This window comes from Zingiber officinale, chromosome 3B (genome assembly GCF_018446385.1).
Source record: "Zingiber officinale cultivar Zhangliang chromosome 3B, Zo_v1.1, whole genome shotgun sequence".
NCBI classification, from domain to species: Eukaryota; Viridiplantae; Streptophyta; class Magnoliopsida; order Zingiberales; family Zingiberaceae; genus Zingiber; species Zingiber officinale.
Window position 1 is genome coordinate 39500257 of NC_055991.1, and position 13807 is coordinate 39514063.

Below are 13807 nucleotides of genomic sequence, written 5' to 3' on the forward strand. Positions count from 1 at the left end.
TCAAGAACCATTAGTTGCCACTTTGTAGGATACTCTAGAAACTCAAGAGGTTTCATGTTCCATACTCGCTTGATTATGTCATCTTGTACCTTTATATTGATGATATATTTATCATTGGGAGTAATGATAAGATTTAAAAATCCACTAAAGATATATTGAATTCAAAATTTGATATGAAAGACATGAGTCTAACTAATGTAATTCTTGAAATTAAAATTTTTAGTACATTAGAAAGACTTATCTAAGTCAGTCTTATTATGTGGACAAAATTTTTGACAAATTCACTAAGGGTTATGCTGCGTTGGTATGAACTCTGATAGATATGAGTCAACATCTATCAAAAAATCAAGGAGAGAGTATCTCTCGAATAGAGAACTTCAAAGTGATTGAAAGTTTGATGTACCTGATGAGTTATATAAGACCAGACTTAGCTTACGTAGTAAGTAAATTGAGTAGGTTCTCGAGTATTCCTGATGTTAAGCATTAGAAAAGGATAACAAAGGTATTAAGGTACTTGAGGTATTCTCGTAAATATAGACTACACTATACTAGATATTCTGTTATGATCAAAGTATATAATGATGTGAATTAGATATCTTACATGAAAGACTTGAAGTCTATGAGTAAATATGTCACGCCCCAGAGGAGTCCCTGTCCGAAGAAATTTCGGCAGCATCTCCCCTGTACGGCGGACAATCTGAAACTTCTACATAACCCATATACCTCAGCCACAGGCGGCTGGAATAATAACAATAAATAAAAATAATCACCACGCAGTTTATATAGATATTCAGCCTCTGGCTGTCACAACCACGCAGTTAATAATAGTAATCACAATACTACACTGACTCGAAATCCACCCTACTCCACTACACTCGTAAAACTCAAATCCGACGAAACTCACATCTTCTGCCGTCCAGGCAGGTATGTAGTAAAAATATATCGAATAGAACATCCATCAATATCAAAAGAAAAACATACGATGTCCAAGTATCCAAATAACCAAGTACACACATAAGCAAATAAAAATCAAACCAAATGGTAAATAAATCCTCGAGGTCTGTAGGGATCTAGCACTACGTGCAGTGAGGACTAGCGACTGGAACTCCCTCCGGACAGCATCAACCTGAAAATAACAACAATGGAGGCGGGGTGAGTCCAACACTCAGCAGGTACAATTGATATGCAAAGTAAAGAAATAACACCTAGCACTAATCATGCGTACAGTCTCCTGATAAAAATAAAGATAAATGCAAACTGAAGTAACAGGAGAGAAACTGTACTAACCAGGACCTGGGTATAAGGACAAACAGTCCGAGTGGTAGAGATATCCTGTATGCATGTCAAACATAGATATCCAAACAATATGCAGCATATAAATGCAGCTAACACAAACACAAACAATAAATGCATCATGCATATGATGCCAATGTCATGGTCACCCCTGACGCCAGTCAGCCAACTCATAACAAAAGTGGGACTGAGTGGATAGAGCTGTGACAACCGTGCACTCTGCATCACTACCCCAGATGAGTGACCGAGTGGACGGGATGCTGTCGGAGTACATACGTACTCCTACCCCAAATCATATATGGGGGAGCGCAATGCTCTCATCTCCCGGTACGCTATGACGGGGAGGAATCTCTAACGTGCTACACGCTGCGTCACACTACCCATGAGCGGATCAACGGAGCACCGGAAGAGTCAAACTGACGTGCTACCACGCTGTGTCACGCTACCCATGAGCGGATCAACGGAGCACCGAACAGTGATGAAAACTGGCAAAGTGCTCGACAATAATGGAGCAATCTCTCACACAGCATGCAATCATGCCAATGGTGCATGTCACTAAGCATGATAATATGCTAAATCAATCTCTGGACATATGATAATGTGCACCAAAGTAAATAAATCATATCAAGGTATACTGATCACATAAGGTATCAAACCTAAGTCCTGACATGGTAAAACATGGTTATATCACTACCCATGAGCATGTGAAATCAGATAGGTATCAACCCGAAATGCAAACAAACAATCAATCAAGCAGGTAACATGTATCGGGCAGTGATTAACCGAAACAAATAAGAAAACACAATTAATGCAAATTGTTAATTTCATTACTAAGCATATCAAAGACAATAAGTCAAAAGTACCCGCCTCCGAAAATAGAAAGGTCCAATCTGACTCCGAGATACTCGTCTCGCGTCAAAGTCCTGTGTTAAATCGCACAGTTTAGCTAATTTAATTATAAACAAATAGATAAACTAATTTCTAATCCACTGACCAGTTAGGGTTAGATCCTAATCAACCTTCAAAAACATCTCTTCCTAACAAAATCAACAAATCCCTAACTTACCCCAATTCAGCCGCTGCTGGAAGTCACAAAGTTGCTGCCCTACTAGGGTTGTTTACGGCCAGCAAAGATAAATTGCTGCTGGAACCCGGATACACCACCATGAATTAATTGACCTGATCAAGACTGAAATCCAAGAAATCAACAAGGGTAAGCTGCTCACCTCACTGCTGTTTTGGTTCGGATCCAACAGCCAGAGGAAACCTAGGGCAAAGGAAGGAGTCGCGGCGGCGCTACAGTGCAGAAACAAGGCAATAATCGCTTCAGATCAGAGGCCAGAGGAAAGGAGACTTCGGCCGGCGCACAGGGTCCCTACCTAGGGTTCGGATGCTCGATTTTCGGCGGCTCCAGGTGTCCGCGAGGAGAGGAAAGGAGGCTCGGTCGCCAGCACAAAGAATCGGCCGAGAGGAGTCTCGGTAGCGGCACAGAGGAAGTCAGAGAGGTGGCTCTCGTCGCCGGCGGCAGAGGAGGTCAGCGTCGCGGGCAGAAGGCCGGCGCTAGGGCACAGGCGAACACGGCTGGGGAAAGAAAAGAATCGGCTCACGACAAGGGGCGACGGCAGAAAAGGGCTCCGGCAGTAGCGAGAAATGGCTGTCAAGGGAGGAAAGAAGAAGAAGTGGTGAAGAAGAGGAGAAGGCGCCGGTTAGGATGGTTAGGGCAAGGCTCGGGAGAAGCCTCGGCACGCGCGGGTTCGGCGAGAGAGAAAAGAAAAAGAATTTAAAAAGGAAAAGGAAAATCAACTTTTCCTCACTTAAATGGGGTAGCCTAAACAAGCTTTTCCGGACCCCGTTTTTATCCCCGTTAACTCGTCTGTACGAGCTCCGGAAAATTCCCGAAAAATATCCAAAAATTCCGGAAAATTCACTTACTAATCTTTGTCTATTTCCGGTATTTTACATTCTCCCCCACTAATAAAAATTTGGTCCCCAAATTTTCGTTATCTACCATCAGCAAGTACTAACAACAGATATAGAGTATAAATGCTGAACGGTAAATAAATCACATACCTCAAGTGGAAAGATGGGGATATCGAGCTCGGATCGTATCCTCGAGCTCCCAAGTAGCCTCCTCGTCCGAATGATGCTGCCATCCGACTCTAACCAGCCGGATAGTCTTGTTCCGCAACTGACGCTCTTTCCGGTCGAGAATCTGTACCGGAATCTCCTCATATGTAATGTCAGGCTGAACTGGAACTGGAATATCTGCCAGCACATGCGTCGGGTCGGGCACGTATCTCCGCAGCATAGATACGTGGAATACATCGTGAACGCCTGACAGGGACGGTGGTAGTGCTAGTCGGTAAGCTTCCACTCCGATCCTCTCCAAGATCTCGAAAGGACCAATGTACCGCGGAGCTAGCTTACCTCTGAGGCCAAATCTCTTCACCCCTTTCGTGGGTGAAACTCGTAGAAACACATGGTCGCCAACAGAGAACTCTAGTGGTCTGCGTCTCCGATCTGCATAACTCTTCTGACGGTCCTGCGCCTCTGACATCCTCCGTCTGATAGTACGGACCAACTCTGCATCCTGCTGAACTCTATGAGGTCCCAACAACTGGGCCTCTCCAACCTCATCCCAGAGAATGGGTGTCCGACAAGGTCTACCATACAACGCCTCAAACGGTGCCATCTGGATAGCTGAATGAAAGCTGTTGTTGTAAGCAAACTCTACCAACGGCAGATGGTCCTCCCAACTGCCTCCGAAATCCATAACACATGACCTCAGCAGGTCCTCTAAAGTCTGAATGGTCCGCTCTGACTGTCCATCTGTCTGTGGATGGAAAGTTGTACTAAAACGGAGCTGTGTGCCCAAGGCCTGCTGCAGACTCTGCCAGAAACGAGACGTGAACCATGGATCTCTATCTGAAATAATACTCAACGAAACACCATGTAGTCTGATGATCTCCCGACAATACAGATCTGCCAATCGATCTAGGGGATCAGTCCTCCGAATCGCTAAAAAGTATGCGGATTTAGTTAATCAATCAACGATTACCCAAATCGCGTCATGACCTCGTCGTGTCCTCAGCAACCCTACCACAAAGTCCATGGTAATGTGATCCCACTTCCACTCCAACCGGAGAAACCTTAAATCAAGTCTGTGACCACAACTCGGTGGCAAGCTAAAGTCCCTCCGGACTTCCTGCTAAGCGCATCGGCAACCACATTAGCTTTTCCCGGGTGATAGCTAATGGTACAATCATAATTCTTCAGGAACTCCACCCATCTCCTCTGTCAGAGATTAAGTTCCTTCTAAGTAAACAGATCTTTGAGACTCTTATGGTCAATGAGAATCTCAAATGTAACGCCATATAAATAATGTCGCCAAATCTTCATGGCAAAAATAATGGCGACTTGCTCCAGATCATGTTCAGGGTAGTTCTTCTCATGCTCCTTCAACCGACGAGAAGCATAGGAGACTACCATATCGTGCTGCATCAGAACAGCGCTCAACCCTGAATAGATGCGTCGGTGTAGAGGACATATCCGTCCTCTCCATAAGGTAAAACCAAAATCGGAGCCGACACTAGTCTCCGCTTCAGCTCCTAGAAGCTGGTCTTGTCATCCTTAGTCCAAGTGAACTTCACGCCTTTCCAGGTCAAGCGTGTAAGTAGCATAGCAATCTGTGAGAACCCTCAACGTATCTCCGGAAATATCGAGCCAAACAAAGAAAGTTGCGAGCCTCTTCTATAGACTCCTTCTACTCCCAACGGTAACAACCTCGTTCTCCTGTGGAACCACGGTATACTCCTACTGATGACCGTGTGTCTCAAACATCTCACAGAAGACAACCAAAATACGTACTACTGATCTTCACATCTAGACGTTTCCATCTAAACATCTCTAGAACTATGCAAAGATGATGTGCGTGACTCACCGTGGATCCGAAATAAATCACAACATCGTCAACAAAGATAATAGAAACTGATCCAAACCTCCTGGGAATACCAAAATCATCCAGTCTCTGAAAACATCTAAGGCTTCCTAAACCCTAATGGTAAAATCATGACACATAATGTCCATATCACAGACATTTCTAACCATAAGATCTCTGACAATAAGTCTGAAATATGATCACCAACGATATAAATCATCTAAGCATAGATCCTCCAGTGTGAGAGCAACGCTCCATCACAGAAAATACCACATATGTGGGAGCAACGCTCTACCACAAGAAATCCTCAATATGTGGGAGCAACACTCCACCACAAATAATCTGAAATATGTATCTGCAATAAATATAGGAGCAATGCTCCGCTACCAGCAATCCGTGATATGTGGGAGCAACGCTCCACCACAAAATAATACATAAGTACCCCAAGGCACCTAACTATCCAGCTAGAGGATGTACAAGATCTCTCTACCACAATTCACTGTGGTTAGCCTAGGCTATAACAACCTAGTAACTAATCAAATCCATCATCAACTCTATCAGCATCCTAGTGGGTCATCCACTGATAGGAAAATTAATTGATGGGTTAATCCAACAAATGACATAATGCAGTCACTCCACATTCTGCATTCAGTATAAGTAGAATCATCATACTGCTACCAATAATACACCTAGCACACATGCTCACACAACATATGTATGATCAACAAAAACCTCCAATTATTATACACCAAACATACTCACAACTCAGGTATATTCAGTATGATACCTCCAACAATACATACCGAACACGTGTGCAAAATCAATGTATGTAAAATCAACAATACACCTCAAACAACACTCACATGACATATCTTCACCTATGTCAAGAGTATAACCAACATATACTTCCAATAAAGCATACTAAACCCAGGTGCACTCACATATCAAACATAATCAAAAAGATACCTCAGATATCACACCAAACACATATGTACATATCACAACTCAGATTAAATCGACAAAATGCCTCCATCAAAACACCATCGATGTACTTATACTACATCTCGGATTTAATCAACAAGCTATCTTCAATAATACCTCCAGATACATACACCGAACTACATATCTATGATCCACAAGGAACCTTCAAACCATATCAGAACATGGATACATATACTACTTGCAAATGGACAGTCTACCACAGGACTCCTACAACCCAAAACAATCATGATATACATGCAAAATCAGCATACCAGCTCAATCAAAGAGACCAACCTTATGCTACCAACACTCATGGGTTACCGGTATACCTAAACAAAATTCATGCATATGTATCAAGCATGAATACATCAATCAAAAGCAACCCAAAATAAAGCAGCCTAATCATCCAGTAACAACCCTGCTCTAGGTTCAAAGGAACTGGTATCGGACAAGAAAGATATACACACCGTGGTATAACATTACAAGTCAATGTCATACACTACTAAGACTATATCTAATGGGAAAAATTTTATCATCATAAATCCAAATGTACTCTTCCAGTGTACACTAGTAACGATTGTATCCCATAAGTGTTAAGCAATTAGCTCTACACTTCCTTACATCAGTAGGGTCACATATCCCAATGCACCCTCTAAGTTAATCCCACCAGGTATATACAGTCCACGGTCAAGGTCTTCATGGAATAGGATACATCGATCCTCTATAACCTATCCAAGCCGTCAGTGATATATGGCTAAATCAGTCCTTTCCACGTCAGTACAAAACATGTACTCAAATGTGCTTTAGATACATAACTAAGCACAAATATCCTAAAGGTTCGAACCTCTAAAAATAGAGTATGGCAATCCTCTACTGATCAACCAACAAAACTAAATCATTCATCTACTAACTAATCAAAAATACCTTAATCCTCCACAAGCAACTAAGGTATATCAAACCACAACTACCCAACTCGACAAACATAAATCAGTCTTTTACTGACCGATTTAACAAGAGTAAATCAATATTTACTGACGAAAATTAACTAAGATAAAATGGTATACAACATTGTCAAATAACTAAATCAGTTCATGGGTCAATTCAACACTAATTACATCAACTCAAACTAGAAAATGTCAACCCACATAATATCATATGTATAAATGTGTACGACCCAAAAGACAAAAGTCAGAATTCAAGAACATCAAAACACCCTCATTTTTTATCCTCAAAAATATCAGCCCAAACAATATCAGGTGAATAAGTCTCTACTCCCCATAAGAGCATATTAGCATTCAAAACATCGATCATTTTTTATCCACATAGTCCAATATCAGAGGAAGCATATATCAATTTTTATCATCCTGTTAACTAACCACAACTAACCAGATTCATTAAAATTTCATGGGCACACTCAACCGTAAACTCTCTAGCAACCAATTTATAATCTGAGCACCAACTATAATCATCAAACCTGTAAATATCATAAATGACACTCACTATGTCACCATCAATGACAACCCAAATATAAATCATCAAAATAGTTATCCACTAATAGATCATCAAAACAAATATCTAGTAATTGATCATCAGACAACCACATAACATTTACTCTCATAAATCATTAGAAATCAACATATCATAATATCTTATCTCACAATATCCCTCAACCTCAAACCATTCTCAACAATGATCAAACATGGTAACCCCCAATGACCAATTTCCATCGTACCTGGTACCCTAATATCCAAAAGATATGAGTATAAAACTCTCCTGGCTAAGTCAACAGAAATAGGTAGGTATCATCCACTACCCAGCTAACAATAGCAGAGGCTGGTATGTGCCTCCATCTCCTAATAGTAGTAACAGAAGCTAAAACTACTGATGGTATGATATGAAAAATTACCAGAGACTTTAATCCTTGATCTCTATTAGGGTCGAGCAAGATCAGTGGCTAACCCATCACATATAATATGGGCTATAGCAATCAGACAGGTACTAAAGATAAAGTGCTAATACATGTCATAACTATCATAAAATAAACATCGTACCTATTTTCCGTCTGGAGATGTTCCATCGTTGTCCAGTCCCCAACTTCTGACCTCAAAATTCCGAACGAGAAAATCACCGAAAATCCATATAAATCCGAAACGGAAGTCCGAAACATAACCATAACGAAAATCAGTACAAACCGAAATAGACATCCAAAAATCCAGAACACCAAAAGCAGGTATCCATAACCTGCTCTAATACCAATAAATTGGTATCAGATAAATCTCGAAAATCCAAAATACAAAAAAACCAACAAGTGTCGCCAAACTTGGCGCTCTGATACCAAGTAAATAAATTGGTATCAGGTTATCCCAAACATCAAAAATACGAAAACAAAAGATCGTATACCTGTGCTCTGATACCACTAAATTGTCACGCCCCAGAGGAGTCCCTGTCCGAAGAAATTTCGGCAGCATCTCCCCTGTACGGCGAACAATCTGAAACTTCTACATAACCCATATACCTCAGCAACAGGCGGCTGGAATAATAACAATAAATAAAAATAATCACCACGCAGTTTATATAGATATTCAGCCTCTGGCTGTCACAACCACGCAGTTAATAATAGTAATCACAATACTACACTGACTCGAAATCCACCCTACTCCACTACACTCGTAAAACTCAAATCCGACGAAACTCACCTCTTCTGCCGTCCAGGCAGGCATGTAGTAAAAACATATCGAATAGAACATCCATCAATATCAAAAGAAAAACATACGATGTCCAAGTATCCAAATAACCAAGTACACACATAAGCAAATAAAAATCAAACCAAATGGTAAATAAATCCTCGAGGTCTGTAGGGATCTAGCACTACGTGCAGTGAGGACTAGCGACTGGAACTCCCTCCGGACAGCATCAACCTGAAAATAACAACAATGGAGGCGGGGTGAGTCCAACACTCAGCAGGTACAATTGATATGCAAAGTAAAGAAATAACACCTAGCACTAATCATGCGTACAGTCTCCTGATAAAAATAAAGATAAATGCAAACAGAAGTAACAGGAGAGAAACTGTACTAACCAGGACCTGGGTATAAGGACAAACAGTCCGAGTAGTAGAGATATCCTGTATGCATGTCAAACATAGGTATCCAAACAATATGTAGCATATAAATGCAGCAAACACAAACACAAACACAAACAATAAATGCATCATGCATATGATGCCAATGTCATGGTCACCCCTGACGCCAGTCAGCCAACTCATAACAAAAGTGGGACCGAGTGGGTAGAGCTGTGACAACCGTGCACTCTGCATCACTACCCCTGATGAGTGACCAAGTGGACGGGATGCTGTCGGAGTACATACGTACTCCTACCCCAAATCATAAATGGGGGAGCGCAATGCTCTCATCTCCCGGTACGCTATGACGGGGAGGAATCTCTAACGTGCTACACGCTGCGTCACACTACCCATGAGCGGATCAACGGAGCACCGGAAGAGTCAAACTGACGTGCTACCACGCTGTGTCACGCTACCCATGAGCGTCACAACGGAGCACCGAACAGTGATGAAAACTGGCAAAGTGCTCGACAATAATGGAGCAATCTCTCACACAGCATGCAATCATGCCAATGGTGCATGTCACTAAGCATGGTAATATGCTAAATCAATCTCTGGACATATGATAATGTGCACCAAAGTAAATAAATCATATCAAGGTATACTGATCACATAAGGTATCAAACCTAGGTCCTGACATGGTAAAACATGGTTATATCACTACCCATGAGCATGTGAAATCAGATAGGTATCAACCCGAAATGCAAACAAACAATCAATCAAGCAGGTAACATGTATCGGGCAGTGATTAACCGAAACAAATAAGAAAACACAATTAATGCAAATTGTTAATTTCATTACTAAGCATATCAAAGACAATAAGTCAAAAGTACCCACCTCCGAAAATAGAAAGGTCCAATCTGACTCCGAGATACTCGTCTCGCGTCAAAGTCCTGTGTTAAATCGCACAGTTTAGCTAATTTAATTATAAACAAATAGCTAAACTAATTTCTAATCCATTGACCAGTTAGGGTTAGATCCTAATCAACCTTCAAAAACATCTCTTCCTAACAAAATCAACAAATCCCTAACTTACCTCAATTCAGCCGCTGCTGGAAGTCACAAAGTTGCTGCCCTACTAGGGTTGTTTACGTCCAGCAAAGATAAATTGCTGCTGGAACCCGGATACACCAGCATGAATTAATTGACCTGATTAAGACTGAAATCCAAGAAATCAACAAGGGTAAGCTGCTCACCTCACTGCTGTTTTGGTTCGAATCCAACAGCCAGAGGAAACCTAGGGCAAAGGAAGGAGTCCCGGCGGCGCTACAGTGCAGAAACAAGGCAATAATCGCTTCAGATCAGAGGCCAGAGGAAAGGAGACTTCGGCCGACGCACAGGGTCCCTACCTAGGGTTCGGATGCTCGATTTCCGGTGGCTCCAGGTGTCCGCGAGGAGAGGACAGGAGGCTCGGTTGCCGGCACAAAGAATCGGCCGAGAGGAGTCTCGGTAGCGGCACAGAGGAAGTCAGAGAGGTGGCTCTCGTCGCCGGCGGCAGAGGAGGTCAGCGTCGCGGGCAGAAGGCCGGCGCTAGGGCACAGGCGAACACGGCTGGGGAAAGAAAAGAATCGGCTCACGACAAGGGGCGACGGCAGAAAAGGGCTCCGGCAGTAGCGAGAAATGGCTGTCAAGGGAGGAAAGAAGAAGAAGTGGTGAAGAAGAGGAGAAGGCGCCGGTTAGGATGGTTAGGGCAAGGCTCGGGAGAAGCCTCGGCACGCGCGGGTTCGGCGAGAGAGAAAAGAAAAAGAATTTAAAAAGGAAAAGGAAAATCAATTTTTCCTCACTTAAATGGGGTAGCCTAAACAGGCTTTTCCGGACCCCGTTTTTATCCCCGTTAATTCGTCCGTACGAGCTCCGGAAAATTCCTGAAAAATATCCAAAAATTCCGGAAAATTCCTTACTAATCTTCGTCTATTTCCGGTATTTTACAAAATATATATTCATTTTGGGAGGTGCAGTCATTTCATGAAAATCTTCTAAGTAAACTATAATAATCAAATCCATAATGGAATCTAAATTTGTAGCTCTTGACATATGTGATGAAGAGACTAAATGGTTACTACAATTATTAGAAGATGTTCCAAGGTTGCCGAAACATGTGTCGGCAATATGCATACATTGCAATAGTCAATCAACTATTGGTCAGACACAGAGTTATCTATATAACGGTAAGTGATCCTATCCAAAAATGGAGAAGATTGTAAGCTGAGGATGTAGCTCGAAGGTTGACAAGGTGGAGACTCCATGTGGTCCTGTAACACAAGAGGCATTAGTGTCGGGTTGGGAAGAGGTTCCCAGCTTTGGCCCTATGACGCTCAAGTTAGTTTCCAACAAGTGGAGAATAATAATAAACTATAGCTAAAGTGTGTGAAACAACGAAGTTGAGCATACCTCCACCTGTAGATGGGAACCCCCTTTTTGTTGGGACCGAAATGTAGCTAGAGGGGGGGTGAATAGCTCGGCATGATCTTGTGCTTGTCGTTGCTTGCCTCTTGTGATGATGTGCAGCGAAAATACAAGAAAACAAATACACAACGCTAACTCTAGGGATTTACTTGGTATCCACCTCAAGAAGAGGTGACTAGTCCAAGGATCCACACACTCACGCACCCTCCACTAAGAAAACACTCCTTTATGGTAACTACCGAAGGCGGAGAAGCCTTACAACTTCACAATACAACAATGAGAAAGAAAAAAAAAATACAAATGAATCTTACAAGATTACAATGAAAACCCTAGCTTCTTCTTCTTCTTGTTGCAACTCGCCTCTTGACTTGGATGAGCCTCCAAGAACCTTCAAGAACTAGCGGTGAGGAAGAAAAGATCACTATGGAGAGCTCCTGTGATCGCCCATGTGAGATCCGGAGAAGAAGTGAGTAGAAAAACGCTCGCCAACGGCTTTATCTGCACCAACGGTCGAATCTCAATTTATTAGATTGCTCCCAATCGATTGGGGAGGCTTTGGATCGATCGACCGATAGATCCAGAGCACCTCTGTGCTCTTGGAAATTGCCTGGATCGATTGACAGATCGATCCATGGCTTATCGCGTAAAATCGCACCTCCCAATCGATCGGCCGATCGATTGGAGGCTCTGAATCGATCGGTCGATCGATCCAAAGCCGTTTTGTGCGATCGTGGTCTTCTCCCAATCGATCGACCGATCGATTTGGAGGAGGCTTATTGCGGGGACTCACCCAATTGATCAGCCGATCGATTAGGCATGAGCCAATCGATCAGCTGATCGATTCAGCTCATGGTTTTTGCCAAAAATCAAGTCCAAAGTCCCCTAAACCAACATCTGGTCAACCATGACCTGTTGGTAAATCATGCCTAGCATCTGATCACCCTTAACCTACTAGGGCTCCCTCACCAAGTGTCCGGTCAATCCCTTTGACCCACTTGGACTTTCTCTCCTCGTGCCAAGTGTCCGGTCAACCTTGACCCACTTGGACTTACCGATACCAAGTGTCCGACCAGCCTTAACCCACCTGGATTTCCCGTGCCTAGCTTCACTCACCAGGACTTCCCTTCAGCCTAGCTTCACTCACTAAGACTTTCACTTGCCTGGCTTCACTCACCAGGACTTTCACCTAGCTTCACTCACTAGGACTTTCACCTGGCTTCACTCACCAGGATTTTCAATCTGCCTGGCTTCACTCACCAGGACTTTCCTTCAGCCTAGCTTCACTCACCAGGACTTTCACCTAGCTTCACTCACTAGGACTTTCCTTCTGCCTAGCTTCACTCACCAAGACTTTCCTTCTGCCTGGCTTCACTCACCAAGACTTTCCTTCTGCCTGGCTTCACTCGCCAGAACTTTCACCTAGCTTCACTCACTAGGATTTTCCTTTTGCCTGGCTTCACTCACCAGGACTTTCACAACTGCCTGGCTTCACTCACCAGGACTTTCACCTAGCTTCACTCACTAGGATTTCCCAGTCAAGTATTCAGTCAACCTTGACCTACTTGACAACAATCTCCCCACATGAACAATTTGCATCTGCAATCTCCATGTACTGTCTCCATGTATTGTCAAACATCGAAACCCAAACATCAAGACTCGAGCTCGAACCAATTCAAGTTCAATCAACCAGGTCAACCTTGACCTAGGGATATTGCACCAACACTTTTATAGTGTCACAGTAGTGCCTATGCACGCATCTCAAAGCATATGCACATTTTCTAAAGCATGTCATAGGAAAAGACAAGTCAAAAAGTGTCCCTGATACCTTTCCTTAAGCGAGCATGCAAATCCCTAATGTGATAGGCTGGAAGCTTCCAAAGTACAATTTACCTGCTAGACATACTCTGTTGTCAGTGGCATAAATCTCCAAGAAATTACGATGAGATACATAGGTGGGTCCCGCTGTAGGTCGACTGGTGGTCGTTCGACCGAGACACCCCAGTTCGATCATACTAATCAGAGCAATCTCCTTTCACTCTGCTTTCCCTATTACCAGAGGGATGATTTTA